The sequence below is a fragment of the Rhinatrema bivittatum genome, chromosome 9 (genome assembly GCF_901001135.1).
Source record: "Rhinatrema bivittatum chromosome 9, aRhiBiv1.1, whole genome shotgun sequence".
NCBI lineage: Eukaryota > Metazoa > Chordata > Amphibia > Gymnophiona > Rhinatrematidae > Rhinatrema > Rhinatrema bivittatum.
This window is the reverse complement of record NC_042623.1, coordinates 245,946,023-245,959,045: the sequence shown is the minus strand read 5'-3', so window position 1 is coordinate 245,959,045 and position 13,023 is coordinate 245,946,023. Positions and strand designations below refer to the sequence as shown.

Below are 13,023 nucleotides of genomic sequence, written 5' to 3'. Positions count from 1 at the left end.
TTTTCATTCAACGCACAATTAAGCTCTGGGATTTGTTGCCAGAGGATGTGGTTAGTGCAGTTGGTATAGCTGTGTTTAAAAAAGGATTGGATAAGTTCTTGGAGGAGAAGTCCATTACCTGCTATTAATTAAGTTGACTTAGAAAATAGCCACTGCTATTACTAGCAACAGTAACATGGAATAGACTTAGATTTTGGGTACTTGCCAGGTTCTTCTGGCCTGGATTGGCCACTGATGGAAACAGGAAGCTGGGCTTGTTGGACCATTGGTCTGACCCAGTATGGCAATCTCTTATGTTCTTATGTTCTAATGGAGATGTGATGCACAAATCATCATCTGCAACTAGAAGACAAGATAGGGAAACACAAAATATCAATTTTTGTCTATTAGGAAAAAGAAATCACAAAGAAATAAAATGTAATGGAGTACATATTCAAAAACCATCTAGACAGATATTAGAATTATCCGGCTAGAATTTAGATGGGTAAGTCAGGGCATTCCTGGGGTGGGAGGTAGGTGATCTGGGGAGGAATGGAGTGGAGTTAGATGGTTAACTTAACTGGCTAACTCTAGATATGCCATAGGGCCGGTCTTAACTTAGCCGGATACCTCATCCAGCTAACTGCAACTTATCCAGGTATATTTAGCGGTGCAGATGCGCCGCTGAATATCACGGTTAAGTTAGCTGGATATGGGTATCTAGCTAACTTAACTAGCCACTTAGTGGCTGAATATTTACCCCTAAAGGTTTTAGTTTACAGAATGTTTATACTTATCTGATATACTGTAGTCTTGAGGAAGTCCTGAATAGTTGACATTCTAAGAGTAAAGGAAACATAATCGAATATACTACAAAGACCATGTATCATTTTATTTTGGCAATACATTAATTCATTATCTAAGACAATTTATTTGTAGTATGAAACAGCCCCTATCCAATAGAGATGTGAATCGTTTTCCATATCGTCTTAACGATAGAAATCGTGTGGCAGGGCAAGAAAATCGTGTTAGGCACGATTTTTTAGTTAAAAAATCGTTAAAAATCGTTTTTTCCGATTAGTGCGCACTAACGGGAGTTAGTGCGCACTAACTGAAAATGATACAATTTGACACTTTTCAGGTCAGTTAAGGTCAGTTTAGGAATGAATATGTATTCCTATTGGCTGCCCTCTTATTTATTCATGTTACCAAGCTTCCCACTGACAGTATATGGGGGATGCGAAATGGAAACAGTTGGTAGCTTGACAAAACAAGTAATGTGATCAGTCAATGTGACTAGAACTTGTGCCCTAACCCTGATACCAGGGGTATTGTGATCTTCCTGCACACAGTGCCCTATCCCTATTAATACCAGGAGTGTTGTGATCTTCCTGCACACAGTGCCCTAACCCTGGCACCAGGGGTGTTGTGATCTTCCTGCACACAGTGCCCTATCCATATTAATACCAGGAGTGTTGTGATCTTCCTACACACAGTGCCCTAACCCTGGCACCAGGGGTGTTGTGATCTTCCTGCACACAGTGCCCTATCCCTATTAATACCAGGAGTGTTGTGATCTTCCTGCACACAGTGCCCTAACCCTGGCACCAGGGGTGTTGTGATCTTCCTGCACACAGTGCCCTATCCCTATTAATACCAGGAGTGTTGTGATCTTCCTGCACACAGTGCCCTAACCCTGACACCAGGGGTGTTGTGATCTTCCTGCACACAGTGCCCTATCCCTGGCACCAGGGGTGTTGTGATCTTTATGTACACAGTGCCCTATCCCTATTAATACCAGGAGTGTTGTGATCTTCCTGCACACAGTGCCCTATTCCTGATACCGGGGGTGTTGGGATCTTCTTGCACACATCCCGGTATCAGGGATAGGGCACTGCATGCAGGAAGATCACAACACTCCTGGTATCAGGAATAGGGCACTGTGTGCAGGAAGATCACAACACCCCTGGTATTAGGGATAGGGCACGGCATGCAGGAAGATCACAACACTCCTGGTATTAATAGGGATAGGGCACTGCATGCAGGAAGATCACAACACCCCTGGTATCAGGGATAGGGCACTGTGTGCAGGAAGATCACAATACCCCGGAGGAGTGAGGGTCAGGCAGCTCCCCCCTGTCTGTGAAGCCAGCCTCTCACTAGTAATGCAGGGAGGAAGCTGTCTCAGACCTCACCATCCTCCCCCCCCCCCTCACCCACACACCATTCACTAGCTGGGACATGGGGGAAGTCAGGAGTGAGGGTCAGGCAGCTCCCCCCTGTCTGTGAAGCCAGCCTCTCACTAGTAATGCAGGGAGGGAGCTGTCGCAGACTTCACCATCCTCCCCCCCCCCCCCTCACCCACACACCATTCACTAGCTGGGACATGGGGGAAGTCAGGAGTGAGGGTCAGGCAGCTCCCCCCTGTCTGTGAAGCCAGCCTCTCACTAGTAATGCAGGGAGGGAGCTGTCTCAGACTTCACCATCCTCCCCCCCCCCCCCCTCACCCACACACCATTCACTAGCTGGGACATGGGGGAAGTCAGGAGTGAGGGTCAGGCAGCTCCCCCCTGTCTGTGAAGCCAGCCTCTCACTAGTAATGCAGGGAGGGAGCTGTCTCAGACTTCACCATCCTCCCCCCCCCCCCCCCTCACCCACACACCATTCACTAGCTGGGACATGGGGGAAGTCAGGAGTGAGGGTCAGGCAGCTCCCCCCTGTCTATGAAGCCAGCCTCTCAGTAGTAATGTAGGGAGGGAGCTGTCTCAGACTTCACCATCCTCCCCCTCCCCTCACCCACACACCATTCACTAGCTGGGACATGGGGGAAGTCAGGAGTGAGGGTCAGGCAGCTCCCCCCTGTCTGTGAAGCCAGCCTCTCACTAGTAATGCAGGGAGGGAGCTGTCTCAGACTTCACCATCCTCCCCCCCCCCCCCCTCACCCACACACCATTCACTAGCTGGGACATGGGGGAAGTCAGGAGTGAGGGTCAGGCAGCTCCCCCCTGTCTGTGAAGCCAGCCTCTCACTAGTAATGCAGGGAGGGAGCTGTCTCAGACTTCACCATCCTCCCCCCCCCCCCCCCGACCCACACACCATTCACTAGCTGGGACATGGGGGAAGTCAGGAGTGAGGGTCAGGCAGCTCCCCCCTGTCTGTGAAGCCAGCCTCTCACTAGTAATGCAGGGAGGGAGCTGTCTCAGACTTCACCATCCTCCCCCCCCTCACCCACACACCATTCACTAGCTGGGACATGGGGGAAGTCAGGAGTGAGGGTCAGGCAGCTCCCCCCTGTCTGTGAAGCCAGCCTCTCACTAGTAATGCAGGGAGGGAGCTGTCTCAGACTTCACCATCCTCCCCCCCCCCCCTTACCCACACACCATTCACTAGCTGGGACATGGGGGAAGTCAGGAGTGAGGGTCAGGCAGCTCCCCCCTGTCTGTGAAGCCAGCCTCTCACTAGTAATGCAGGGAGGGAGCTGTCTCAGACTTCACCATCCCCCCCCCCCCCCCTCACCCACACACCATTCACTAGCTGGGACATGGGGGAAGTCAGGAGTGAGGGTCAGGCAGCTCCCCCCTGTCTGTGAAGCCAGCCTCTCACTAGTAATACAGGCAGGGAGCTGTCTCAGACTTCACCATCCTCCCCCCCCCTCACCCACACACCTTTCACTAGCTGGGACATGGGGGAAGTCAGGAGTGAGGGTCAGGCAGCTCCCCCCTGTCTGTGAAGCCAGCCTCTCACTAGTAATGCAGGGAGGGAGCTGTCTCAGACTTCACCATCCTCCCCCCCCCCCCCTCACCCACACACCATTCACTAGCTGGGACATGGGGGAAGTCAGGAGTGAGGGTCAGGCAGCTCCCCCCTGTCTGTGAAGCCAGCCTCTCACTAGTAATGCAGGGAGGGAGCTGTCTCAGACTTCACCATCCTCCCCCCCCCCCCTCACCCACACACCATTCACTAGCTGGGACATGGGGGAAGTCAGGAGTGAGGGTCAGGCAGCTCCCCCCTGTCTATGAAGCCAGCCTCTCAGTAGTAATGTAGGGAGGGAGCTGTCTCAGACTTCACCATCCTCCCCCTCCCCTCACCCACACACCATTCACTAGCTGGGACATGGGGGAAGTCAGGAGTGAGGGTCAGGCAGCTCCCCCCTGTCTGTGAAGCCAGCCTCTCACTAGTAATGCAGGGAGGGAGCTGTCTCAGACTTCACCATCCTCCCCCCCCCCCCCCCCCTCACCCACACACCATTCACTAGCTGGGACATGGGGGAAGTCAGGAGTGAGGGTCAGGCAGCTCCCCCCTGTCTGTGAAGCCAGCCTCTCACTAGTAATGCAGGGAGGGAGCTGTCTCAGACTTCACCATCCTCCCCCCCCCCCCGACCCACACACCATTCACTAGCTGGGACATGGGGGAAGTCAGGAGTGAGGGTCAGGCAGCTCCCCCCTGTCTGTGAAGCCAGCCTCTCACTAGTAATGCAGGGAGGGAGCTGTCTCAGACTTCACCATCCTCCCCCCCCTCACCCACACACCATTCACTAGCTGGGACATGGGGGAAGTCAGGAGTGAGGGTCAGGCAGCTCCCCCCTGTCTGTGAAGCCAGCCTCTCACTAGTAATGCAGGGAGGGAGCTGTCTCAGACTTCACCATCCTCCCCCCCCCCCCCCCCTTACCCACACACCATTCACTAGCTGGGACATGGGGGAAGTCAGGAGTGAGGGTCAGGCAGCTCCCCCCTGTCTGTGAAGCCAGCCTCTCACTAGTAATGCAGGGAGGGAGCTGTCTCAGACTTCACCATCCTCCCCCCCTCACCCACACACCATTCACTAGCTGGGACATGGGGGAAGTCAGGAGTGAGGGTCAGGCAGCTCCCCCCTGTCTGTGAAGCCAGCCTCTCACTAGTAATGCAGGGAGGGAGCTGTCTCAGACTTCACCATCCTCCCCCCCCCCCCTCACCCACACACCATTCACTAGCTGGGACATGGGGGAAGTCAGGAGTGAGGGTCAGGCAGCTCCCCCCTGTCTGTGAAGCCAGCCTCTCACTAGTAATACAGGCAGGGAGCTGTCTCAGACTTCACCATCCTCCCCCCCCTCACCCACACACCTTTCACTAGCTGGGACATGGGGGAAGTCAGGAGTGAGGGTCAGGCAGCTCCCCCCTGTCTGTGAAGCCAGCCTCTCACTAGTAATGCAGGGAGGGAGCTGTCTCAGACTGGTATCAGGGATAGGGCACTGAGTGCAGGAAGATCACAACACCCCTGGTATCAGGAATAGGGCACAGGTTCTAGTCATATTGACTGATCACATTACTTTTTTTGTCAACTACCAACAGTTTTCATTTCCCATTCCCCCAACCATCACCAACCATCACCTCAGTTGGAACCTTGGTAACATCAATAGATAAGAGGGCAGCCAGCCAATAGGAATACATATTCATTCCTAACTGACCTTTACTGACCTGCATAGTGTCAATAATTTGTATCATTTTCTGTTAGTGTTCCTGAGTTTCCATTTCCATTTCCCATCTCCCCAACCATCACCTCAGTGGGAACCTGGTTAACATCAATAGATAAGAGGGCAGCCAGCCAATAGGAACACATATTCATTCCTAACTGACCTTTACTGACCTGGAAAGTGTCAATTTGTATCATTCGGAGTTAGTGCGCACTAACGGGGAGTTAGTGCGCACTAACTCCCGTTAGTGCGCACTAACACGATTTAACGATTTTTAACGATAAATCGTTAGAATTTCTATTGTATCGTGTTCTATAACGATTTAAGACGATATTAAAATTATCGGACGATAATTTTAATCGTTAAAAAACGATTCACATCCCTACTATCCAATACCTGCCAAACATTCACGGATTTCATGACAGCACTAGGGTTCACTCTTACTACCGACAAGCCCACACACAAAGCAGGACACTCCCTTGATCTAACATTTACTAATCATAAACATTTAGAACACATCAACACCGAGCATACACAGATCCCTTGGTCAGATCATTTCCTCATTAAATCCTCCTTCAAATACACAGAACAACAAAAGAAAATAAAAAATACACCCATTGAATTTAACTACCACCCGCCGTATAACATAGACATCCTGAAAGACAATTTAGAAGTAAGACTAAATGACATAGATTACACAAACTGCTGCTCTGTTACCTCAACATGGTTACAAACAACCAGAACCTTAGCCAACATAATAAACCCAACTAAGCTGATCAACATCAAAGACCCCAAAGAAACAAACCCTTGGTACAATGAAAAGATAAAAGAAGTCAAAAGAAATCTGAGAAAAAAAGAAAAAGTATAGAAGATAAATAAAACAGCAGAAAACCTGACAAAATACAAACAACTTCTCGCCTTCTATAAACAAGTAATCCTCAACGCAAAAAAGCAGTATTACAGTACTAAAATTGAAAAATTCACAAACAACCCCAGAACCTTATTCACCATAGTTAAAAATCTCACAAACGACAAAAATGAATCTTCCCCAAACCTTCCAGCAAATAGATGTAATGAAATAGCTAATTTTTTCAAGGACAAAATTATGAACCTAAAAATGAAGATTCCAAAATCATCAACACAAACAATCAAAATGCAAAAAAGAGATGTTAAGCAATGGACAGCTTTTACTGAAATTTCAGAACTAGAAGTAGAGTCAACGCTAAAAAAGCTAAATCCAGCCCCACATACTCAAGACACAATACCAACCATAGACTTTAAAAAGTTAGCCTCCACAGTCTCTCCAACTCTAACCAATATCATTAATCTATCCTTAACAGAAGGGGCCATGCCAGATACGCTTAAAGGAGCAATGGTGGTCATTATTAAAAAATACCATTCTAGAAGAACAGTCTAGATGTATTCCACACATTAAGAAAGGTGGAAAGAAGGCAAAACGATTACGGGCATGGTTAAAAGGGGAGGTGAAAGAAGCTATTTTAGCCAAAAGATCTTCATTCAAAAATTGGAAGAAGGTTCCAACAGAAGAAAATAGGATAAAGCATAAACGTTGGCAAGTTAAATGTAAGACATTGATAAGACAGGCTAAGAGAGAATTTGAAAAGAAGTTGGCTGTAGAGGCAAAAACTCACAGTAAAAACTTTTTAAAATATATCCGAAGCAGAAAGCCTGTGAGGGAGTCAGTTGGACCATTAGATGATCGAGGGGTTAAAGGGATACTTAGAGAAGATAAGGCCATTGCAGAAAGATTAAATGATTTCTTTGCTTTGGTGTTTACTGAAGAGGATGTTGGGGAGGTACCCGTAATGGAGAAGGTTTTCATGGGTAATGATTCAGATAGACTGAATCAAATCACGGTGAACCTAGAAGATGTGGTAGGCCTGATTGACAAACTGAAGAGTAGTAAATCACCTGGACTGGATGGTATACACCCCAGAGTTCTGAAGGAACTAAAAAATGAAATTTCAGACCTATTAGTAAAAATTTGTAACTTATCATTAAAATCATCCATTGTGCCTGAAGACTGGAGGATAGCAAATGTAACCCCAATATTTAAAAAGGGCTCCAGGGGCGATCCGGGAAACTACAGACCGGTTAGCCTGACTTCAGTGCCAGGAAAAATAGTGGAAAGTGTTCTAAACATCAAAATCAGAGAACATATAGAAAGACATGATTTAATGGAACAAAGTCAGCATGGCTTTACCCAGGGCAAGTCTTGCCTAACAAATCTGCTTCACTTTTTTGAAGGAGTTAATAAACACGTGGATAAAGGTGAACCAGTAGATGTAGTATACAACCGGTAGATGTAGTATACAACTCGTGCAAGATTTCTGAAAGTAGGGTCACTAATGCTCCCAGCCTTTGGAACTCTTTTCCGTTAGCAGTAACGTAGGGGAGAAGCCTTGAAAACACATCTATTCTTACTAGCCTTTCCTTCAGGTTAGATTTTATTTGGCCAGTTTGGCTTAAAATTCCAGACAATATTTTTTTTTCTCATGTTTTACACCGTTTGGCTTCCTATTTGTATTCAGATGTTCTCTGTAATTGACCCTCGCTATTTTCATTGTATGGCTCTGTCAGTTTTACTAAGTACTGGTGCTTGTTTTCTCTCTAATTTTTGTATTAAATGTTTTGTGTTTATTTAATTATTTTAGTTTGTGCTGTTCATTTTATTACATTATGTTCCTTGTATCTTCTTACGTACTGCGGTATATAAAAATCTCTAAATAAATAAAATAAATAAATAAAAATACCATGTTAATTTTATTTTATTGTACATCGCATTGATGTACTTCTGTAAGATTTGCGATTTATCTGGTCGCCGCATCTCAAAAAAGATATAGTTGCGATGGAGAAGGTACAGAGAAGGGCAACCAAAATGATAAAGGAGATGGAACAGCTCCCCTATGAGGAAAGGCTGAAGAGGTTAGGGCTGTTCAGCTTGGAGAAGAGACGGCTGAGGGGGGATATGATAGAGGTCTTTAAGATCATGAGAGGTCTTGAACGAGTAGATGTGACTCGGTTATTTACACTTTCGAATAATAGAAGGACTAGGGGGCATTCCATGAAGTTAGCAAGTAACACATTTAAGACTTTTTCACTCAACGCACAATAAAGCTCTGGAATATGTTGCCAGAGGAGGTGGTTAGTGCAGTTAGTGTAGCTGGGTTCAAAAAAGGTTTGGATAAGTTCTTGGAGGAGAAGTCCATTAATGGCTATTAATCAATTATACTAAGGGAATAGCCACTGCTATTAATTGCATCAGTCACTAACCAACCTCTTTCCCTTTTCAAAAATACTCCATGAACATGTAAGGGAATAATTGCTTGGTGGTAATCTTGTACGGAGGTGATCCTGTGAGGGTAACCGATTTGCAGTTATCCTCTCGTGGACCTCCGTCTATTATTCTTTTATTAATTTGACCGACATCTTTTTTTATTTTTTTGGAATTTTCAATTTTTTAATTTTTACTAAAAATCCCTTCTCCCCTGCTGCTTTTCCGCCCCACTGGTATTTTATTTCATACTTATCAGGACGTCACCTCTGAAATGTCTCATGGGTACGGAGCTGCTTGTCCGACACGGGCCATGTTTCGGCACGGGGTGCCTGCTTCAGGGACTATGGGAGAATGAGCTGTGTCCAATACTGGGTTCACAGCGTGTGGAAAACCTTGGTTGAAGGATTTACCCAGGCTCCCTGTGCGGAAGTAATCATCCTGATCATTTTCTTGCCTTAAGTCCTGCTACACCAGTCATCATATATGGGATTTCTCTCCTACACAGCTGACATAATCAGGTCGTTCAGCAGGGGTCAGGAACTTTTGGCCAGCTTGGGGGGACCTCCTGACCCCCACAAGACTTGCCAAAAGTCCAGCGGGGGTCCGGAACGACCTCCTTCGTCGAATCGTTTTAGTCTATGGCCGCCGCCATTTTGCGGCGGCCATTTTGCAAAATGGCGCCGGCTGAAGACTACACGATTTAGTGTGCTGGTTTTCCTGCTCTCCCCCTTCCCCCGATTTAGCTACGGACCGCCGCTACGGAGGTAATTTAAGCTATGGACCGCCGCTACGGACCCCCAGGTAATTTAAGGCATTTGGGGGGGGGTCGGGAGGGGGGGATTTAATTTAAAGGGTTGGGGTGGATTTTAGGGGGTTTTAGTGTGCCGTGTTTTAGTGTGCCGCTGGACCCCCAGGTAAGTTAAGGCATTTGGGGGGGGTTCGGGAGGGTGGGGGATTTAATTTAAAGGGTCGGGGGTGGGTTTTAGGGTGTTTTAGTGTGCCGGTTTTCCTGCCCTCCCGCTTCCCCAGATTTACGATTTTTTGACGATAAATCGGGGGAATTGGTATTGTATCGTGGCCCTAACGATTTTTGACGATTTAAAATATATCTGACGATATTTTAAATCGTCAAAAAACAATTCACATCCCTATTAAACAGTCCACCTTGTGTGAACATCATAGCGCCTGCCACACACACAACTACACAGAAACATCAAACATCCCAGTCAAGAATTCAGTGCACAAGGGGAGGGGAGGTTTATATTCTTTAAGAAAAATGTCAAGAATAAGATTCCATTTAGTTTAATCATGTTTGGGGTAATTTTTCAAGCCACTTACATTAATAAAATATAGTTCTATGCACATAATTGGAGGTACTTCAATAGGCTGGGGAGAAGTACATCCAGAAGTACGCATGTAACGTAGTTAAGCGTAGATTTTCGCAGAAGCATTCCAGGGGGCAGACTTCTGGATAGAATCAGCAGTTATACACATATATTTTGATTTTGAAAAGTGTGTATGTAAGTTTAAACCTGAAGAGGAAATGTAACTTTACAAGAGTTTGGGCCGGATCTTAAGACCTATGTGTGGGCGTAGATTTGTGCGCAGAACCCGGCGTGCACAAATCTATGCCCAATTTTATAACATGCAAGTGCAGCCGCACGCATGTTATAAAATCCGGGGTCAGCATGCGCAAGGGGGTGCACACTTGTGCACCTTGCACGCACCGAGCCCTAGGGGAGCCCCGATGGCTTTTCCTGTTCCGTCCGAGGCTGCTCCGAAGTCGGAGTGGCCTCAGAAGGAACTTTCCTTCTGCCCCCCAACCCCCCACCACCACCTTTCCCTCCCTTACCCACCCCCAGCCCTACCTAACCCCCCTCTAACCTTTATTATTTAGTTGCGCCTGCCTCTGGGCAGGCATAGGTTGCATGCGCCTGTCGAGTGCCGGCACGCGATCCCCCAGCCTAGTGGGCCTACGGAGGCCTCTGGCCATGCCCCCGCCCTGCCCCGGACCACCCATGCCCTGCCCATTTTTTCAAGCCCCGTGACGTACGCGCGTCCCAGGGCTTGCGCGCGTCGCCGAGCCTATGCAAAATAGGCTCAGCATGCGTAACCCCCTGCACACGTAAATCCAGCCAGATTTATACACCTAGGGCTTTTAAAATCTGCCCCTTTATTTGTACACATAGTTGGACAATTACCTGAGTGTGTGCATAAGTTTACTTTAAAAATATTCAAGAAAAGTCTGCATTTACAATATACATGCAGACTTTCAAAATTACCCTTTTTAGATCCAACATGCACTTTATGCTGTATAAGTTTGTATTTGTATGTTGTACAATTTAAATGTTATGAATACTGCTTTATGTTTTATTAGAATAAATTATTTGGTGTCATGGAAGTTGCAAATTGTTCCTGACAGAAACACTGAATTTTATCCTCCATCCTAGCAGTCCAGGACAGTGGACCTGTCCTAATGAAATTTAAGGATATGGCAACATTCAAGTTTGTCAATCTGTCAAAAGAATGTTAAGAGATCATAACTGCTCGCCTTCTCACACTTGCACCGAGGGTTTTAGAGCAAAAGCTTACGCATGGACAATAAAAACAATCAGCGCAAGTTTTCAAAAACTGTTAAAAAAAAAAACAAACAAAAAAAAAAACCTAGGTAGTATAAATAGCCCAAGCTACAGATTCATTGAACTGAGGAACTGAGAATGTGCTGCAAGATTGATTAGGAATGTCCAGCTCCTGACACTTTCCTGCTTCGCTGAATACTGTGGCAGATCATTCTATTCCTGCAGTGCCCAAGCTTTTGGATACACTCTCAGTGTTTGAAATACCCAGTGGTTTCATTGACAGAAGCTCACATCTCTTGCTTTCTTCTAATGTGTTACTTTTTTCAGAAATTAGCAGACAATAAGTTAAAGAATGTGTCAAAACAGGAAATTTGCACGATCTGCCACCATGCTTCTAAAAAATATTCTTTCTACTAGGGATGTGCAATCATTTTTCCCGAATTATAGGCAATGTCAATGAAATCGCCTAATTAGGAATGGTTCAGGATAACTGAAAAAGGATTGATTTTTTTCTGAAATTTCAGAAAAAATTCATTGTTTAGTTAGTGCGTGCTAACTCCCATTAGTGCGCGCTAACTCCCGATAGTGCGCGCTAACTCCTGATAGTGTGCGCTAACTCTGCCAGGTTAGTTTGCGCTAATGGGAGTTAGCGCATACTAAGTCCCAATAGTGTGCACTAACCCAAAAATTGGGGCCCCCAAAAAAAAACCCCGAACCACGGGAAAAACTAAATTCCTGTGTGTGTGGAGGGGGTGGCCCGAAAAGAAGCCCGACACAAACGTTTTACCCGAAGCACATCTCTACTTTCTACTACTTTCTCCCAAATCAGGGCAAGATTTAAGTTTATGACACCTAGGGGCAGAGGACCTGAGGCAGTGTGAGTTTTGTCTTCAGAAATAAGAGAACAGCAGAGAGAGTCCCAGTTTTTGGGTGCCTTCAGAATTGGAGCCCTAACCAATGTTGCCTATGCCTAAATTTGGCCCTGCTCCAAAGCCAGCAAAACAAAGAAAAATCTATCTCTGGAAACAATCTTAAGGACCTGGTTGTGCATTTCAGATAATAAAGTAGCTAGTGAAACTCAGTTGGTAAGAAATCAGTATCTTGTAATCTTTAGTCTGCCTAGTTCAACTTGTCACCAGGAGAGTAATTTTATAAACAGTTTGAGCCCAACTTTCAAAACTGTCTGCAGTACACCATTTAATATAGAGAGTGAATTTTCAAAAGTTGCATGTGTAAAATATCTTATATAACTTTGTTGCTACTTAGCCGATAAATCGGAACTTATCTGGATAAGTATCACTTCTTAGCTGGATAAGGCCGAACTTATGCGGTGCTTAGTTTACATAAGTGAGCATATTTGCGTGCATATATACTCGCATTTTATAAGCTGCACATATCATATCCGCACAGATTAGAATGGTAGCAAATTTGCGCACGCCCATGCACACAGGTATATAAGTGCTCATGTGCAGCTTTGAAAGTTATCCTCTGCGTATAAGTGGTCCACAGAGATTTATGGTAGTACTTTAAAAACTGTGTGGCTTCTGTCATACAGACATGTATTCCTGTCCCAAAAGTATGCACATAGGGCCGGATTTTAAAAGGGTTATGCGCGTAACCCTTTTAAAAAACCCCTGTGCACCGAGCCTATTTTGCGCGCAAGCCCTGGGACGCGCGTAAGTCCCGGGGCTTGCAAAAAGGGGCGGCCGGGAGCGTGG

The 13,023-nt window shown here is 46.3% G+C and overlaps 1 long non-coding RNA gene across 1 annotated transcript in view; it reads right to left on the bottom strand.

Moving 5' to 3' along the window:
• Positions 1-368: 368 nt before the first annotated feature.
• LOC115098513 overlaps positions 369-13,023 on the bottom strand; it is a 28,187-nt gene continuing 15,532 nt past the window's right edge. The window contains exon 3 of the long non-coding RNA XR_003858541.1: positions 369-819. This is a non-coding gene — a long non-coding RNA (uncharacterized LOC115098513). The remainder of the gene's footprint in view (positions 820-13,023) is intronic.